This window comes from Etheostoma spectabile, unplaced genomic scaffold (assembly GCF_008692095.1).
Source record: "Etheostoma spectabile isolate EspeVRDwgs_2016 unplaced genomic scaffold, UIUC_Espe_1.0 scaffold00018782, whole genome shotgun sequence".
NCBI lineage: Eukaryota > Metazoa > Chordata > Actinopteri > Perciformes > Percidae > Etheostoma > Etheostoma spectabile.
The window spans coordinates 27,640-47,224 of NW_022604461.1; the positions used below are offsets into that span (position 1 = coordinate 27,640).

Consider the following 19,585-nt stretch of genomic DNA (forward strand, 5'->3'; position numbering starts at 1 on the left):
GACTTGCCACAAACAATGAATACAGCAGTAGATAGGTCTACTGTGTACACATGGAAAGTTTACGTGGGTTGATAATGCAGATGGTCACAAAAGGTGTGGCTGTACTTGCAATTCAGTATCTTGCGCAAATTCATGTCCACTAAAATTTAAAGAACTGCTAAGTTCTTTTTTCCATATATCATTCCTGAGACATTAGCTCCAGATGGAAAAACTTAATGTCGGAAGTGGAATTCAAACCTACACCTCCAGTGGAGACTGCGATCTGAACGCAGCACCTTGGACCGCTTAGCCATCCTGACTGAATGATCCAACATTTAGTAGGATCTCTCACAGAAATAGTACGCAGGTGCTGCAACAACAAGGTGCTGCTGGGATTTGAACCCAGGATCTCGTGTTTACTAGACAGGCACTTTAACCAACTAAGCCACAGCCCCTCTATTAGCAAGTGTAATGTTAATTCTCAATTTCTCTTTTACCTTGAATAAGCTAAACATGCAGTGTACTGATTGGCAGTATTGGGAGTAACGCGTTACAAAAGTACCGCAAATAAAGTAATGTATTCCTTTTTGCTTTAACACAGTAATATAACTCATTACTAATTACATTTCAGTAATATTACACTTGTTAAAACAACAAGAAACACAAACATTAAAGTGGAGCCAGTGAAGCTCGGTCCACCAGGTGGACCAGTCACCATTTGAACCAGACTGGGGAGGACTCTTCATGGCCCAGCACGAATCGTGGAGCAACAGCTACGGCCGCAACAGTGCCTTCTGACCTGGCCTGGGAACGCCTAAGGATCCCCCAGTTGCCCAGAAAAGGGAAGTTCGGGGTCCCCTGCTGGAGTTGCTTGACAAAGATGGATGGATGGTTGGAACCCTGGTCACTAACTCATTGTAATCTTGCATGACACACAAACCGGTAGGAGGCACTGTAGGTTAGTGGTTAAAGCACCTGTCTTGTAAACAAGAGATCCTCAGTCAATAATCAGAGATTATCAGTCAATATTTATGTTATCAGCACTAGAAAGAGTGTGTATATATATATATATATATATATATATATGTTGCTATAGTGCCTAACAAGCATTATTTAATTTTGCCCAGTTGTGGCCAGTCGAGGGGCAATAAAGTGAAATGGATTGGACCCATTTTTTAATGCTTGTGTTGTTGGGGCTGAACGTGGCCCAGGTGTACACCAGGACCCTGTGACATCACTGTCGGGTGGGGTTTTAGGTGCATGTGATGCTGACTGAGGTCAGACGTGAAATAAACACGAACTTTACCGGCCAAGGCACTTGGGGCACTGACTGCCTGATTTCAGTATACAACACTGAATTCTTATTTATTCTGTAATTGGAAATCGCTGTGAGCAGGGTTTGAACCTGCGCATTGGATTTCAAGTCCAACGCCTTAACCACTCGGCCATCACAGCTGTAAAATACATTCTGTTTTTACAGCAGAGGGGTTCTCTGCTGAGGCCTGACAGACTCCATTACAGTTGGTACCATCAATCAGACAAAAAAGAGCCTATTTCACAAGTACCTTGGGCAGTTTTGAATGACTGATGGGGATTCCTAAGCATTTCAGTCCCATGTGTACAGACAAGATTAGCAGCAACATCGCCACGTCAGAAAAGTTTCTGGTTGCAAAGACCAAGAAAATGCCACGCTCACGCCACACAGGAGGCCTTACCCCTGACTTCCACCAGCTGCAGATCCACTCCGCTTCGTGTCTGCTCCGTGATCCGCAGTCCATCAACACCCACCAGGTCCGGATTTGTTAAAGGCCATGACGGACCACTAAAGTCACAAGGACCCACAGGATTTTGCAAATTAATGTAGGATCACGCGATATAACAGGATGTAGTTTCTATAAACAGAACCACAAAACCAGATGAATGAACTAGCATTGTTCTGAATTTAAAGTGTTTTAATGTATCTTCTTAAGCCTGTATTAATGTAGTGTTTCTGTGTAAATGCAACATGCCTTTCTCATTTGCTACCAGGGCTTAATGAGTGGCATGGGAAAGACATGATGATGGGATGCAAACAGAGGTAATCGCTGCAACAACAATGTGCTGCTGGGATTTGAACCCATGATCACCTGTTTACCAAACAGGCAGTTTAACCAACTAAGCCACAGCACCCCCTTGAGTACTACTCACGAACAAACAACAAACTTACCAAATTGCAGCTCAAATTTCTAGAATGAAAGCTTAACTTTCTAGAACTGCATCATTACATTCTAGAACTTCAACCTAACATTCTAGAACTGCCAAGTAACATTCTAGAACTGTAACATTTCAGAAGTTTTAAGTAAAAGTTTTGGACCGCAACTTAAAACTTGTGAAGTGCCTGGCTAGCTCAGTCGGTAGAGCATGAGACTCTTAATCTCAGGGTCGTGGGTTCGAGCCCCACGTTGGGCGGTGGTGGAGAATGGGAATGCCTGACTTCTGCACCGTATGATGTGGCTGTATTGGGGTCGACCGTCTGTCAATCGCAAGATTAGCAGGTCCATCCCAGTGTAAAAATCCCTGAAATTTACCAGACTGCATTCTACGATCATGGCCTGTGCTGACCTCCTGTTCCTCAGATCAAACTAAAGTCTGGTGACAATGCATGTTTAAATTCTAAAACTTCAACGTTTTGTTCTAGAACTGCAACTTAACATTCCAGAACTGCAGCTTAAAAGAAAGTTGATGTGTATTTGCATTAATCCAAAATAAAGTTGATGTGTATAGGCATTAATCAAAAAGAAAGTTGATGAGTATATGCATTAGTAAGTAGACCTTGTGGCGCAACGGCAGACTGTCAGTAGAAATAAACCTTTTGTTGTAAGAAAACTTGTTTAATTTGTTATGAATCTTTTTTGTAATTTTACATATGTTTAAAAATATCAGAAAACATATCAATATTGCAGTATTCATAATCAATATTGCAATATCACATTTTGTCAATATCGTGCAGCCCTAGTGTGTGTGTGCGTGTGTGTGTCTGTGTGTTAAGTTGCAGTTCTAGACATATTACTAGACCGATTGGAAAACTGGGTAGGACTTTCTGGCTTAGTACTAAACTGGTTTAAATCCTACCTAAAGAATAGGGATTACTTTGTGTCAATAGGTAATTATACATCTGAGCGTACAAATATGACGTGCGGCGTTCCGCAAGGCTCCATTCTGGGGCCTCTTCTGTTTAACATCTACATGCTTCCACTGGCTCAGATTATGGAGAAAAACAAAATAAGTTACCATAGTTATGCGGATGACACACAAATTTACATAACCTTATCGCCAGGGGACTATAGTCAAATACAAAAACTGACTAACTGCATCAAACAAATTAACGACTGGATGTGCCAGAACTTTCTGAAATTAAATGAAGGAAAAACTGAGGTAGTTGTTTTTGGAAAAAAAGAAGAACGATTAAAAGTCTGCGCTCAGCTTCAAACAACAATGTTAAAAACAACAGACAAAGCCAGAAATCTTGGTGTAGTCATGGACTCAGACCTGAACTTTAACAGCCACATTAAGACAATAACAAAGTCAGCCTACTATCACCTAAAGAACATATCAAGGGTTAAAGGACTTATGTGTAAACAGGACTTGGAAAAACTGGTCCATGCCTTCATTTTCAGTAGACTTGACTACTGTAACGGGGTCTTTACAGGTCTCCCTAAAAAATCAATCAGACAGCTGCAGCTGATTCAGAACGCTGCTGCTCGAGTCCTCACTAAGACCAAGAGACTGGATCACATCACTCCAGTTCTGAAGTCTTTACACTGGCTTCCTGTGTCTCAAAGAATTGATTTCAAAGTACTCTTGCTAGTTTATAAATCCCTTAACGGTTTAGGTCCAAAATACATTTCTGATCTGCTACTACACTATGACCCCCCCAGACCTCTCAGGTCATCTGGGACAGGTCTACTTTCTGTCCCCAGAGTCAGAACTAAACAGGGTGAAGCAGCTTTCAGTTTCTATGCTCCTCATATCTGGAATAAACTCCCAGAAACCTGTAGATCCGCTGCTACTCTCAGTTCTTTTAAATCAAGGCTGAAGACCTTTCTTTTTGATGCTGCCTTTCTTTAAATTAATGCTCATTTCTTTCTTATGCTGCACTGTAACTTTTATTCTTGTGTTTTATGTGTCCTAATGTTTCTATTTTGTTTTTAACTGTCTATTCATGTGTCTTATTGATTTTTAATGCTTATGACTTTTAACTGTTTGTACTTGTGTTTTATCTGTTTAACTGATTTTGTGTAAAGCACTTTGAATTGCCCTGTTGCTGAAATGTGCTCTACAAATAAAGCTGCCTTGCCTTGTGTGTGTTGGGAGTGGGGCTGCTAAATGTCAAGAGCTGGGAGGAGATGGATGCAGAACAACGTGGTAGTACAGTGTGTGTGTGTGTGTGTGTGTGTGTGTGGGTGTGTGAGTGAGAGAGAGAGAGAGAGAGAGACAATATAAAAAACTTCAAGTAGACTCTAATAATATAATCATATTGTTTCTTCTACTTATTAAATTATCTGACTTTACTGCCACTATCTGTTTCTGCTTCTCTACCATATTTATAGTGTGTGATTTGCATAATACCAATCATAGCCTACATCACATAAAAAACTACCTCTGTCCCTGTTCTGTTTTTAAAGACACAACATTAGGTTTTTCAATCAGATTGATAGTCAAACTGGAAATGTCCCCGTGTTTCTCCGTTTTCAGGGATTATGTTCCCAGTTTTGATCTCAGACGTCTAGTGACTTTATATCATATCAGAATATTCTATTACTGTTAAGCCCACTATGAATATTAAAATACGCCTAACCATGTTTCCTGTATCATAGTTACATGTATGACCTTTGCAGCAAAAGAACTTGTGAAAATCAGTTCGGTATTCAGTTGATTGGTTGTTTAGAGGCTAAAAACAGGTTTAAAACTGTCCCTGTTTAAGTTTGTTGGGTGCTAACTCTAGCAGGAGGAAAACACTGACACCGTCACCGTCACCGTCATTCTCCTTTAACAAGCCACAAACACACACACACACACACACACACACAAAGAGGTAAGTCCCACTTTACAGCAGAGCTAAAACTACTTTTACTGAACTGTTTCTGTTTAGTAGAGCTGGATTGTGATGGGGAAGGAGTACATTCACTTCTCTCACATTGTTCTGTCAAATGAATAACTTTTTTATCAGTTATGTTCCAAATATCAGTAAAGTAAGATGTGCTGTGTTCAGGAGATGCATACACACTTTTTCTTTAGGCGCTCTACCAAATTTGGTGAAGATTGGCCCTTAGGGGGCGCTATAATCCACATTTATTGTTTTTTTGTAAAAACTCAATGCATTTCAATGGGAAAAATGCAATATGTCTGCCACAGTAAATGCTATAAACATGAAACCTGTGATAATTGTTTGTCATGTCTCTCTGAGGCAGTTATGACCATAGACATATAAAGAGCAGATGCCGCATCGACCGCTACTGCCTGCTGGCGCTGACGAGCAGAGGTAGTTTTTTATGTGATGTAGGCTATGATTGGTATTATGCAAATCACACACTATAAACATGGTAGAGAAGCAGAAACAGATAGTGGCAATAAAGTCAGATAATTTAATAAGTGGAAGAAACAATATGATTATATTATTAGAGTCTACTTGAAGCTTTTTATATTTGTCTCTCTCTCACTCACTCACACACACACACACACAAACACACACTGTACTACCACGTTGTTCTGCATCCATCTCCTCCCAGCCTTTGACATTTAGCAGCCCCACTCCCAACACACACATACACACACACACACACACACACACACACACTAGGGCAGCAAGATATTGACAAAATGTGATATTGCAATATTGATTATGAATACTGCAATATCAATATGTTTTCTGATATTTTTGCCGTTGCGCCACAAGGTCTACTTACTAATGCATATACACATCAACTTTCTTTTAGATTAATGCATATACACATCAACTTTCTTTTAGATTAATGCATATACACATCAACTTTCTTTTAGATTAATGCATATACACATCAACTTTCTTTTGGATTAATGCAAATACACATCAACTTTCTTTTAAGATGCAGTTCTGGAATGTTAAGTTGCAGTTCTAGAACGATAGGTTGAAGTTTTAGAACTTGAACATGCATTGTCACCAGACTTTAGTTTGATCTGAGGAACAGGAGGTCAGCACAGGCCATGATCGTAGAATGCAGGCACATTTTAGTCTGGTAGATTTCATGGATTTTTTGACTGGAATGGAACTGCTAATCTTGCAATTGACAGATGATCTGCCCCAATACAGCCAGATTATATGGTGCAGAACTCAGGCATTCCCACTCTCTAAAACACCACCGCCCAACGTGGGGCTCGAACCCACGACCCTGAGATTAAGAGTCTCATGCTCTACCGACTGAGCTAGCCAGGCACTTCTCAAGTTTAGAGTTGCAGTCCAAAAATTTTACTTAAAGGTTCTGAAATGTTACAGTTCTAGAATTTTACTTGGCAGGTCTAGAATGTTAGGTTGAAGTTCTAGAATGTAAAGATGCAGTTCTAGAATGTTAGGTTGAAGTTCTAGAATGTAAAGATGCAGTTCTAGAAAGTTAAGCTTTCATTCTAGAAATTTGAGTTGCAATTCAAGAACAATAGGTTGAAGTTTTAGAATTTTTATAAGTTGCGTTCCCAAAAGGTTGCTCATAGTCCTAAAAGGTTATATTGTAGTTCTAGATTGGTAAGCTGCAGTTCTAGAATGTTATGTTGAAATTCTACAATGTTTAAATGCAGTTCTGGAATGTTAAGTTGCAGTTCTAGAACAATAAGACGTAGTTTTTGAATATTAAGAGTTATGGTCCTAAAATGTTACTTCCAGTTTTACAATGCTATGTTGTAGTTCTAGAATGTTAGGTTTGAGTTCTAGAATGGTAAGCTGCAGTTTTAGAATGTTAGGTTTAAATTCAAGAATGTTAAGCTGCAGTTCTGGAATGTTAAGTTGCAGTTCTAGAACAATAGGTTGTAGTTTTAGAATTTTAAGAGTCATGGTCCTACAATGTTACTTACAGTTCAACAATGTTATGTTGTAGTTCTAGAATGTTAAGCTGCCATTATAAAATGTAAAGTTGCAATTCAAGAACAATAGGTTGAAGTTTTAGAATATTTGTAAGTTGCGGTCCCAAAATGTTACTTACAGTTCTAAAAGGTTACATCTTAGTTCTAGAATGGTAAGTTGCAGTTCTAGAATGTTAGGTTTGAGTTCTAGAATGTTAATATTCAGTTCTAGAATGTTAGGTTTAAGTTCTAGAACAATAGGTTGTAGTTTTAGAATTTTAAGAGTTATGCTCCTAAAATGTTACTTACAGTTCTACAATGTTGTGTTGTAGTTTTAGAATGTTAGGTTTAATTTCTAGAATGTTAAGCTGTCAATCTAGAATGTTAGTTCAAAGTTCAAGAATGTAAACCTGCAGTTCTGGAGTGTTAAGTTGCAGTTCTGGAACAATAGGCGGAAGTTGTAGGATTTTAAGAGTTGCGGTCCTAAAATGTTAATTGCAGTTCTAAAATGTTACATTGCAGTTCTAGAATGTTAAGCTGCAGTTCTGGAATGTTAAGTTGCAGTTCTAGAACAAAAGGTTGAAGTTTTAGAATTTGAACATGCATTGTCACCAGACTTTAGTTTGATCTGAGGAACAGGAGGTCAGCACAAGCCATGATCTTAGAACGCAAGCACATTTTAGTCTGGTAAATTACAGGGATTTTTACACTGGGATGGAACTGCTAATCTTGCGATTGACTGCCGATCCACCACAATACAGCCACATTATACTGTGCAGAACTCAGGCATTCCCACTCTCTAAAACACAACCGCCCAACGTGGGGCTTGAAACCCACGACCCTGAGATTAAGAGTCTCATGCTCTACCAACTCAGCTAGCCAGGCACTTCTTAACCCTTCTGTTGTGCTTCGGGTCCTGGGGACCCATGCAGTTTTACCCATAGTGTTGTCCTTCGGGTCCCCGGGGACCCGTGGCGTTGTACTTTGGGTTCCAGGGAGCCGTAGCATTGTCCTTTGAGTCCCTGGGACCCACAACGTTGTCGTTTGGGTCCTGGGGACCGTTGACGTTCCTTTTCGGGTCCTAGGAACCCTTGACATTGTCCTACGGGTCCCGGGGACCCATGACGTTGTCATTTGGGTCCCGGGGACCCATGAAGTTGTCCTTTGGGTCCCAAGGACCTGTGTCATTGTCCTTTGGGTCCTGGGGACCCTTGACATTGTCCTTCGGGTTCCAGGGACCTGTGGCATTGGCCTTATGGGTCCTTGGGACCCGTGGCATTGTCCTTCAGGTCACAGGGACCCTTGACATTGTCCTTTGGGTCCCAGGGACCCGTGGTACACTCAATCGGTCGTATTAGTTCTGCTACCCTCGTATCGTCCTGCCTTTGAGTCCCTGGGGACCCTAGATGTTGTCCTTCGGGTTCCAGGGACCCGTGGCAATTGCCTTATGGGTCCTTGGGACCCGTGGCATTGTCCTTTCGGGTCACGTGGACCCGTGACATTGTCCTTCGGGTCCCAGGGACCCGTGGCATTGTCATTCAGGTCACAGGGACCTTTGACATTGGTGGTACACTCAATCGGTCGTATTAGTTCTGCTACCCTCGTATCGTCCTGCCTTTGAGTCCCTGGGGACCCTTGATGTTGTCCTTTGGGTTCCAGGGACCCGTGGCAATTGCCTTATGGGTCCTTGGGACCCGTGGCATTGTCCTTTCGGGTCACGTGGACCCGTGGCCTTGTCCTTCGGGTCCCTAGGACCCGCGACATTGTCCTTCGGGTCCCAGGGACCCGTGGCATTGTCCTTCAGGTCACAGGGACCCTTGGCATTGGTGGTACACTCAATCGGTCGTATTAGTTCTGCTACCCTCGCATCGTCCTGCCTTTGAGTCCCTGGGATTCTGGCCAGTGGCTTGTAGTTGTAGTAAAAACAGGAAAGGCAAAGGCGAGTGGAAAGGGAGGTTAAAAAAGAAAACTAAAGGCTTGACATCAGTCTACTAATTATTTTTATTACACACACACACACACACACACACACAAAATACTTCTTGTTGTCATTTTTTTTCACGTCATCTTGTTTCGGACCTGTGCACTTGTTACACGTGGCTCGGCACAGCCGGGGGAGCAGCTGCACCATGGCCCGTCGTTTGACTCTGGAGTTGAAGCTGCACCGGATTCTCGTGAGTGGCGGTGCCGCTCGCAATGTCTCCGCTGAAGCCAAGGTACAAAAAGGGGAAAACCCACAAGAGGCCCGCGACGAACACAACGACGACAACCACCACCGTAACTGTGATGGCGGCGGGTGTGCGTCACAAGAGGACCAACACACACACAACCACAGCAGAGAAAAAGACTACTGACAAACATGTTTGAACTCTGAAAAGTGTCAGGGGATGTAGCTCAGTGGTAGAGCGCATGCTTCGCATGTATGAGGCCCTGGGTTCAATTCCCGGCATCTCCAACAAGTGATACTGTCTCATTGAGATGGATTTGAACAAGTTTGAATAGCATGATGTTGTGGGTTGTAGTAACCTCCTTGCGTTTCTGGCAGTTAATGGAGAAATCAGTCTCAATGACCAGATGATTTGCAGTGCATTTCCCAGTGATGGTGGTGAGTGTAGCTACCTTCCATGCAGTTGACTGGGGTTTGACTCCCAGCCATCGCAGTTGCTTTCTTTCAGTGATGTTACTGTTTATCTATGATTTATACAATAGCACTACAAGCATTTTGCCATGGTCTGATTTCCAGCCACCACCAGGTTTTGAAGCCATAAACAACATTAACATTACATATTCCACCCAGGTTTCTTCTCTTCTCTTATTTAGTGATCTCACAAAAAAGTTAAAAAAAAATCTGAAAATCTTTAGGGGCTGCAACTCAGTGATAGAGCGCATTTTGAGTCTCAATCCCCAGATGTGTTACAAGATGTTCAGTGAAAATTGTGTTGTCCCAAAACATTATGTAACCCACATATAAAATGGGCAATAAATAGAATAAATAAGTCCTATAAATATGTAATAAATATAATATATACAAGTGATTATACAATACATGTGATAACTATATATAAGTATAAATAAATGCTTTATATTGACATGATCAATTGTTAACATAGATATAATCCAATACAAAGGCATATTGCTATTGTGGCATTAGCCTATAAAGTTTGAGTGTTACTACACCCTAGCCAATAGAGTGTTTAGGCCCGCTTCTCAGCCGTTCGCGCTACTGACTGAGACCGGAAGTGACTCCAGAAAAACTGAATCATCGTAGCAGCATATACTTATACATTTTAAGGCTAATGTTAAGTTGTGTGAATGTTGACGTAAAGTAAATATTGTGAAACACTGGAGAGAGACTGAGGAAGGCAGGTTCAAGCTCATGAGCTGTCTTTTTGAACTGGTCAGGTTTTTTGCTCAATTCAAAGTTGAGGGATCGCAGTCTGGTGGAGTCTAGACCGGCGGTGGAGAACAACAGAGAAACCCAGCAGAGCGTAGAGAAACTGGATGGCGAGCCAAGCCCACTTGATGTAGAGCCGGTTGTAGCCTGGAGGTTGCAACATAGAGTCTTTACAGCGGAGAAACTTGATCTATTACCCCTTTGGTCAAGGGGTCAGGTAGAACTGTGTGCACACTTCATTTCCTTGAAGGAGGACAAATATTTCTTTTTGCGCCTAAGGAAGTAAGAACAGTGTTTTAGCAGACCCGGGTCTAATTTATTTTGATTAAACTGGACTGAACATTTATTATTTTGATACTTTGTATTTTCTTTCTACTTTTTTTTATATGGGATCCCACTTTTTCACTTTTCACCTTACTTCAATTGATGTATATAATTGTTAATGTATTTTTGCTACTTACCCTGTTAGTTATTGCAATTAATACATACAGTTAAACTTCTCCTGTGATGTGTGTGTGTGTTATTTCACTGTGGTAATTCAATCCTTTGGCTTCAGCGAGCAAACATATAATCTTCTGATCTGGCCCAATTCCGAACATCTGGATAGCTGAAATATCTCTTATTGTCAGGTAAATTTATTGGTTATTCTTATAATAGTGATCAGCCTTTGAGTAGCTGGTTACAATTAGATCTCTGTTATGGCACAAATAAGGGAGCATATCAATCAATCAAGCTGCCTCCACGAGGATCTACAGACACAGGCAGTGCACTATGATTTTCCCTTTGCCAGTTTCTGGGAACTCCTAGTAACCAATTGAAAAGTTTATGTACATTTGTGCAAACAGGAATAGCTCTGCTTTACAGGTTGTTGTGGCCGAGCGGTTACGGCGATGGACTAGAAATTCATTGGGGTCTCCCTGCGCAGGTTCAAATCTGGTTGACAACGAGAGGCATTCTTTACGAGTGGTAGCAAACTAATGACACATCACAGTATACAAACTCGCAGATGTGCCTTCATAAACAATATTGTGTATAGGTACTGGAAGCAACCAGTCTCCACCAATATATTTCTTATCAATCTGTGTTACAAGATTTGCAGTGAACGTTGTATTGTCCAGCAGAAAGACAACAGGTGTGTTACTTTTCGACTATGATTTATACCATAGCATTGCAAGCATTTTGCCCAGGTTTGATTTCAAGCCACCGCATATTTCAATTTCCTTGCGAGAGTAATCCCAAAAGGATTAATAAAGATAAGTCTGAGTCTATCTCAGAAAAAAGTCAAAAGAATTTCAAAATCTTCAGGGGATGTAGCTCAGTGGTAGAGCGCATGCTTTACATGTATGAGGACCTGGCATCTCCAGCAGGTATTATGGTAGAGTCTTTAAAAGAGCTGCAAAAGATATTACCTCCTGTGGTAATCTGGCTGGTAGACAGCACAACAAGCACTTTAAACATATATGTTTTACAGTTTCTTTTTACAGTATTTATTACCTGTAGTGTAGTATATGTACTGTATTATATTACACTGACAGGAGGTAGGAGCACTGTAGTTTCTTCTTTTATGGATGAAATAAACTTGATATGCCATTAAGCTTACTTTTCAGCAGGTGGAGACATTTCACTTTAGACACTTGCAGCAACAGATGCTTTGATATACTTGATGCTTGTACAAAGTATAGGAAGTAGCAGAGGATGGCTTCGATCCATCGACCTCTGGGTTATGGGCCCAGCATGCTTCCGCTGTGCCAACCCCTTCTCTGGTGTTCGAATGCAGGGGCTGGAAAATCTGTGATTGACATTTTGAGGGAAGGTTGAGGGAACAGTTTACGGGTTGTAAAGTTAAACATTTGGTAGACCTTGCAACTATCGTTTATGTGAGCTTCCTGATTTCTCACGCATTATTATTTACATTTAACACTTATGATTGGTTGGTGTTTTAAAAACAGGTTATTGTGAGTACAGATACAAACATCAGTAAGGAGTCTACCAAGTTGCCTCTTATCATTTTAGTTTGGACACCCAGTGAGGCTTACCACGATGGTTTGGACTGGGTCCACTAGGGTTTTCTGCTGCTCTCGAGCAGATGGCTGTACTCACTCTGGTTTCTCTTTCTAACGCACAAGACTTCCGCCTTTTACTAAAGACTTCCTTGGAAGGGAACGCCGATGAGTTGAAACTATTTTTGGTGGGCTTCGCTGTTTGGCCGAGCCTTTTGTATTTGCTTTTGCTTACCTTTGCTTTTACTCATCAGCTCTGTTTTTATCCCACCCAGAAAAGAGATTTTAGACCCGGAACGAGCCATCTTTTATTTCCCGTGGAGGTCCAAGTGGGAACGAGTGCAAAGAAGAGTGATGAAGAACCCAAAGGATAAAGGAGGGTGAGGAGTTTGCTTTTAATCATAAATAGGGTGGACACACATTTCTTTGTTCTTGTCGTCTTTGCACAATCAATCTTCAGAGTTCAGAGTTGAACTCTCAATAACCTTCACGGAAAAATCTCCTTGTCGTGAAATCGTGGCCCCGAAGTTTCTATAGTGCACTAGTCATCACGTCAAATACATGAATCCTGTCTAAAAATCAAATCATGCACAAAAACTAGTCCATGCATTTGTTACTTTTAAGATGGATTACTGCAATTCTACTAACCAATTGAAAAGTTTATGAAAATTTGTCCAAACAGGTCTAGTGCAGCTTTTCCGGTTGTCGTGGCCGAGCGGTTAAGGCAATGGATTAGAAATCCATTGGGGTCTCCCTGCGCAGGTTCGAATCCTGCTGACAACGAAAGGCATTCTTCAAGAGTGATAGTAAACTAATGACACATCACAGTAAACAAACTCGCAGATGTGCCTTTGAGAACAATATTGTGTAGTCTCATAAGTACTAGGGCCTGTTGCATGAAACCAGGATAAGAGATTAAGCTGGGATATTCAAGTTATCCTGGATGAATTTAGCTTTGACTCGGTTGCACATAACCAGATTGAATTAAACCCAGCCAAGTAACCATGGAGATTTATTCTTTGCGGCTAGCCTGGTCCAGATTTTATTAACATGCATTAGCCTACTTGTCATTATTGTTGTCGCAAGTTTATTTAAACCCTACTACAGTTTTTTAGATGGTTAGAAATGGTTGCACTGGAACCCTGATGCGGAGTGGGACTTTTCCCGGTGGGACGGTAGTGTGTCGAGGCTGCCTGGCGTGCGGCCGCTGCCTGGTGGCAGACCTGCGAGTTGTGTCAGTGTCCACTCTCTCTGTAAAAGTAGAGATGAGCAGCGCAGCGTCCGTGGTCTCAGCTTCAGGTTTATACAGGACGCGCTCCGAAGATTAAGTGTGACGATATTAATGTAGTGATATTCTCAGATGATATTAATGGCCGACTGGTCATATACAGTGTAGTTTACATTCATCACACCGGGAACACCACAACGCTTCTTAATCTTTTTATTTTGGTGCGGTCACTTGTCAGAAGAATAAAAAAACATGAATATTGTTTTACATATATGGTCACAGCGTGTATTGAAGTCACTTACTACTTTTTCTTGTTGTTGTCTCTTTCTGATTGTTCTGTATGAACATTAATTGTACAAATAATTAGATATAGCTTATAGAGATTTGTGCATATCGTTGTAAAACATGTTCTCACGTTGTGGATAAGGGTTTGAAATTAAGCCTAATTCCTCATGGTCCATTTCCCGAGGAACATTAATTCCCTCTGCTCACTTTTGAGGCGAAGGCTATATTTTTACACCCCACACATTCAGTCGGTCCACTATGTTGGGCTTTTTCTCTCCGTTTGATAAGAGCCGTATTTCCCTTTTTGCATATTCTTCCCCTACTCGTTACTTTCCATGAGAAGCTGCTGCTCATTGGGTGAAACATATGACGCATGCGTCTTCTCCATCTCTGCATCAGTAAATCTGTGATCGATAACGTGGTCTATTTGAGAAAGCCGTGAACGTGCACTTATCCCAGCTATCTCCACCTGGCTTGACATAGCTCCACCTGTTCATCCTGGCTCGGCAAACGTGCAACCGATTAAGCCGCGATGAGCAGATCACACTAAGTCAAGCTGCGCTTTTTCATTTATCCTGGATATCTTTATTCTACTTTCGTGCAACAGGCCCCTGGTTGCTCACACGTTGACTATTCACATTGGAGTTTTAAAAAAGGCAGTGATTTTAGCTTTGATTTACTCATCAGCTCTTTTTTTAAGTGATTTTAGACCTGGAACAAGCCATCTTTTATTTCCTGTGGAGGTCCAAGTGGGAACGAGTGGGAGCAGATTTACAGCTATACACTTTGCCGCCATCAAAGATGCCATTTGGACCTCCAGAAACCTGCTGGCACAAGCAGATCCCCCCGTGGCTGTGACCAGGATGGCTGCAATATCTAAGTAGTATGTGTTTCATGATTGTACTTTTCTTTTTGAATGGTACATAAACATATTTTAAAGAGTGGTTTTATATCTGTGCTGCAAATTTTGACAAACCTTTTGATCACTTGAGGTATTTCAGTGTAGTCTTTGGTCTTGGACAGTTACCTTCCAATCTAAAACTGTATATCCTATTGTCTCTGGAACAATAGTTGGCAGTTGGAGGAGTAATGGCTCTTTACAGTGAATATGCAAAAGAAGATGTTCACAAGTTCAGCCCAGGTAAATACTCAGCCCATTTTCACACAGACCTAAACCTACTCACTTAATGCTGGTTACAATATTCTAATAATCATCAATGACAGAGAAAAATGACAAAGTGTGATAAAATTTTTTAATAAAGTATTAGCAGTTTTTAATAAAGTATTGGCTTTTTCCTTGAGAAGGTTTTTTTTCCAATGACATTAACAAGCATACCGTTAGTTACGTTCCCTGTGTTTCTCACGATGTGGGGAAGTGGTATTTGCAGGTAGTGTGGCCGAGCGGTCTAAGGCGCTGGATTAAGGTTCCAGTCTCTCAGGAGGCGTGGGTTCAAATCCCACCACTGCCATTTGCATGTATAACATAGCTGGAAGCCAACCAGTGTGATGTCTTAGAGCTGTGTCATTTGGGCTTAACTTGGTGAAGTTACTAGAATCATCCATCAATCACCTTGCTGAGATTGTTCCATATTGACCTGAGGTTCAACGATTGGTGAAACCTTCCTTTCCAGCACTTTGGAGTAGAAAATAAATAATCATGATCTCCATATTTGTCAAAATTAACATGATTAGAATCTTGGCCTTAATCGTGCAGCCCAAAGAGATCTTCTGTTTTATAAAACCAGGTTGGGCAAGTAACCTTTCTGCTGACTTTGCTTAAAAAAAGCAAGTAACATCACTCAAAGAAAGCTACTGTGATGGCTGCGAATCGAACCCAGGTCAACTGCTTGGAAGGCAGCTATGCTCACCACTATACCACCATCGCTGGACAACACAATGTTCACTTCAAATCTTGTAATACATCTGGGCATTGAGACTGAAAGTGCACTCTATCACTGAGCTACAGCCCCTGATGATTCAGAAATTCCCTCCAGGGGGTCCTGTGTTATCACATTCACAAGAATGGGAAGTGTGTGTGTATGTGTTAGCTCCCTTCAATAGCTCAGTTGGTAGAGCAGAGGACTGTAAAGGCACAACGTGGAAATTCTTAGGTTGCTGGCTCAAAGGAGCAGTCTTTTCCAGAGTTTCCCTTCAGGGATCATTAAAGACTTTCTGATTCTGATGTAGAGATGGACGGACGATCCAAAACCATAATACTTCTTGCCGAGACATAACAAGAAACCAAAAAAGGAGTTGGGGGAAATAGAGTTAAAGAACCTTTTTTCAGGACACCCACATTTTGTCGCTCAACATGGCAGGACTTCTATGCATCCAGGGCCAAATGTTTTACCATTTCATCCGCTACGGGCCCCTAAGGAAACGTGCGACTGTGAACTCTTGTTACCCATAGCAACGACAGGTAACAACGAGTGGAAGTACTTCTCTCTTTTTGTATAATCGCCACTATACGGCCAAGTTTAATCTCGGTAAACTTTGCGGAAATCCTGCAAACAGCTACGATGACTGTTTATCTGTGTGGATTTTAAAATCTATCTGTCAACCCCGACTGGCCTGTATTGGATGGAATGACGTCAATTTGCGCTTTTTATCTGTTACACATAACAACCTGGATGCAACAAAGAACCCTTTTCTCCTGTTTTGTACACAACCCAAAGTTTTACAAAACAAAAGATAACTTTCACCAAAACCCTTCAGTTAAATCACAGTCAGTAACTTTACATGTGTTGACAATAAAGATGCTCACAAAACACTGTACTGTTTCTCGTGCACTTTCATGTCCTCTTCAATACAAAGAACTGCTAAGTTCTTTATTCCAAATATCAACTCTCAGACATTACTTCCAAATGAAAATAATTGTTGTCAGAAGTGGGATTTGAACTCACACCTCCAGTGGAGACTGCAACCTGAACACAGCACCTTGGACCACTTGGCCATCCTGCCTGATACAGCCAACTTTGAGTAGGACCTGTTTAAAAAATTATAATTATAATGTCTCAAAACTTATGAAATGGTTAATTAAACGTCATGATACAGTAGGTTCTCAGTCATCCATGTCATAGTTAACAAGGGAAGGTTTCTCACCTGTCAGCCCAAATATATGGAGACATGGAGACATGGAAGGAAGTCACCAGGGTGGCAATGTGCTTGACAATGGCAAATTCCTAAACGCATGCACACCACTGTATGCATGTATACCTGCATGCATTTCAAAATGTAGGCCAAGAAAAAAAAAGAAACAGAGCCATATTCACACAAAAAAAAGAATTTTACAGCAGAAAGCCCCATTTTAAGGACACACAACAGACCTACAACGAAATTGTAATTGCACTGCTTTGAAAATAGTAAGAACCTTCTTCATCACAAACCTGACGGTGCAGTACTTGATCCACATGGATCCACTTGCTGTCCCTCTGGCTGTTCCTCTCTCTGTCCCATTTATGTTTTCTTCCTCCTCACTCTCTTCTTCATCCTCCTCACCCTCTTCTTCATCTTCCTCACCCTCTGGAATATCCCTCTCTGTGTCAGAGCCCTCACTTTCATCACACGCCCTCTCTCCAAACTCCCAGAACTCCTCTGGCTCTCCCTCTTCCTGCTCTCCAGCCCCTTGATTTGTTTCTCTCACTGCTGTTTTTCTCACTTTTTGTTTACTAGGGCGCTATATCGCTTCCTCGTTTCATGATAAATATTAGAAGAAGATAAAACGTAGGGGTATGCATTACATTTCCCTTCCTACTCAACCTGGACATAAAGCCTGTTGATTACTTTACACAAACATAGTTATTTGTTATCGCAGTGCAACAGCAAAGACGGATGAAGTTACGTGTTCAAAGTACTCACTTCCCGTACTCAAGTAGAAGTAGACTTAATTGTGTTAACAAATACTCTGGTAAAAGTAGAAGTACTGATATAACTTCTTTACTCAAATACAAGTAACAAAGTACATGCTTGGAAATTTACTTAAAGTATGAAAGTAAAAGTAGCCTTGCTGATGTTACTAGAGAGCACGCTGAGAAACTACAGCGGACATGGAGAAAAGACTCTTTATTCTTTATTCTTTATTTGCCATTGCCTACATTTTAAATGTCTGTCTGCCAATAGGCCTAAAACATATCTAAAACATATAGCTTATTTCTTGTGACAGAGACAGGGACTCCAGGTTAATAAGATTCTGACCGAGTAGCAAGATATGAATTTAGTTATTTTGTGAGAAGTCTGTGTATGTTCCCATCCAATTAGATTCAATTTGGTATTGATGATCAAAAATAATAAATAACTCCTGTGAAATTATTTGAAACTTAATGAGGACTAGATTAGGATTTAAAAAGATTTAAAGCTGAATCTGGTTTTCAATTTGGCCCAGGTGTGTCTGTTAAAACACCAACGGAGACAACTTCTCTCTGTTGATGCTTTATTACAATCAAGCATCAGGATAAAGATGGGAGGGGGGGGCAGCTTTGCTATGGCTGTGTGTGTGGTAGTAAAAGAAATAAATAACAATGTAAAGGCTACCGTACATAATGATGTTGATACAAATCTCAGCTGATTATCCTTCGGACAGCTAGTCTCTTTTTCTTTTCTCTCATTTTTTTTCCATGGGGTGTGCGCGCCCGCTCGCAGTGTGAGGCGCGTGTCGGCGCTATTCTCCGCTATTCACAATCACTCCTGATATACGACCTTTAGTACAAAACTAAAGTAATGAGCCAACTTTGTAAAATGTAAGCAGTAGAAAATACAGATATTTGTTTTAAAATTCAAGGAGTACGTAAGTAAGTAAAAAGTCGCCAAAAAATAAATAGTAAAAAATCAACTTGAGTACAGTAATGAAGTGTTTGCACTTCGTTATCGAAATATTTGTACTTCGTTACTTCCCATCTCCGATGACAGTAAAGATTAATATGTACATGGTTTGTACAAGCGCTATATAAATACAGTACATTTACATGGTTTGCAGAACTGTATCTTCTGATAGACATAAGGCCACTTGGGTTATCTTTGGGCTGCTCTATAGTCTCCTGAAGAAGGATAAATCCCAGAGTTGGCTCTCTCCAGATTATTTAAGCAACAAACATCCCTGGGTGGACTTGAACCACCATCCTTTCAGTTAACAGCCGACTGCGCTGACCTATTGCGCCACAGAGACTGCTCCTGTTTGATTTTAATAAGCAGGAGCTCGATCTTTAAGCCATAAGCATTTGCTTTATGGCTTTTTGAGGTTGAGCTGCACATGTCTGCTTATCAGGCTATTTTCCTGTTACTCAGAAATTGGGGAAGCTGACTCATGCGGAAATGTAGAAGCTGGACGTGCATTGTATTTTTCTTAAATATCAATTGAATTCTGACTTTGAATTCAAATATTCAGCATCCAAAAACATTCACATGAACTCGCAGATCAATTGATGAGATTTTGGAGGTCATAGGTTCAATGTCAAGGTGACTGTGTCCTCATGTCTGTCCATCCGATTCTTGTGAATGCAATATCTCTGAACGCCTAGAGGGAAGCACTTTAAATTTGGCATACATCACCACTAGGAGTCGCCAATAAACTGATTTCGACCTTGGAGGTCAAAGGTCAAGGTTACTGTTTCATTACATCTCCAGAACTGTATATGT

The 19,585-nt window shown here is 41.0% G+C and overlaps 7 non-coding genes across 7 annotated transcripts; 4 read left to right on the top strand and 3 right to left on the bottom strand.

Annotated features, from left to right (window-relative positions):
- Positions 1-1,363: 1,363 nt before the first annotated feature.
- Positions 1,364-1,434, bottom strand: trnas-uga (transfer RNA serine (anticodon UGA)). Its single transcript has one exon. It is a non-coding gene; the product is annotated as a tRNA-Ser (tRNA).
- A 640-nt stretch (positions 1,435-2,074) lies between these two features.
- Positions 2,075-2,148, bottom strand: trnat-ggu (transfer RNA threonine (anticodon GGU)). The gene has a single exon. It is a non-coding gene; the product is annotated as a tRNA-Thr (tRNA).
- A 206-nt stretch (positions 2,149-2,354) lies between these two features.
- trnak-cuu (transfer RNA lysine (anticodon CUU)) lies at positions 2,355-2,427 on the top strand. The gene has a single exon. It is a non-coding gene; the product is annotated as a tRNA-Lys (tRNA).
- Positions 2,428-6,357: 3,930 nt separating this feature from the next.
- Positions 6,358-6,430, bottom strand: trnak-cuu (transfer RNA lysine (anticodon CUU)). The gene has a single exon. It is a non-coding gene; the product is annotated as a tRNA-Lys (tRNA).
- A 3,000-nt stretch (positions 6,431-9,430) lies between these two features.
- On the top strand, positions 9,431-9,502 carry trnaa-cgc (transfer RNA alanine (anticodon CGC)). Its single transcript has one exon. It is a non-coding gene; the product is annotated as a tRNA-Ala (tRNA).
- Positions 9,503-12,537: 3,035 nt separating this feature from the next.
- On the top strand, positions 12,538-12,654 carry LOC116682010 (U5 spliceosomal RNA). Its single transcript, XR_004330172.1, has one exon. It is a non-coding gene; the product is annotated as a U5 spliceosomal RNA (small nuclear RNA).
- A 2,687-nt stretch (positions 12,655-15,341) lies between these two features.
- On the top strand, positions 15,342-15,423 carry trnal-aag (transfer RNA leucine (anticodon AAG)). Its single transcript has one exon. It is a non-coding gene; the product is annotated as a tRNA-Leu (tRNA).
- Positions 15,424-19,585: the final 4,162 nt, after the last annotated feature.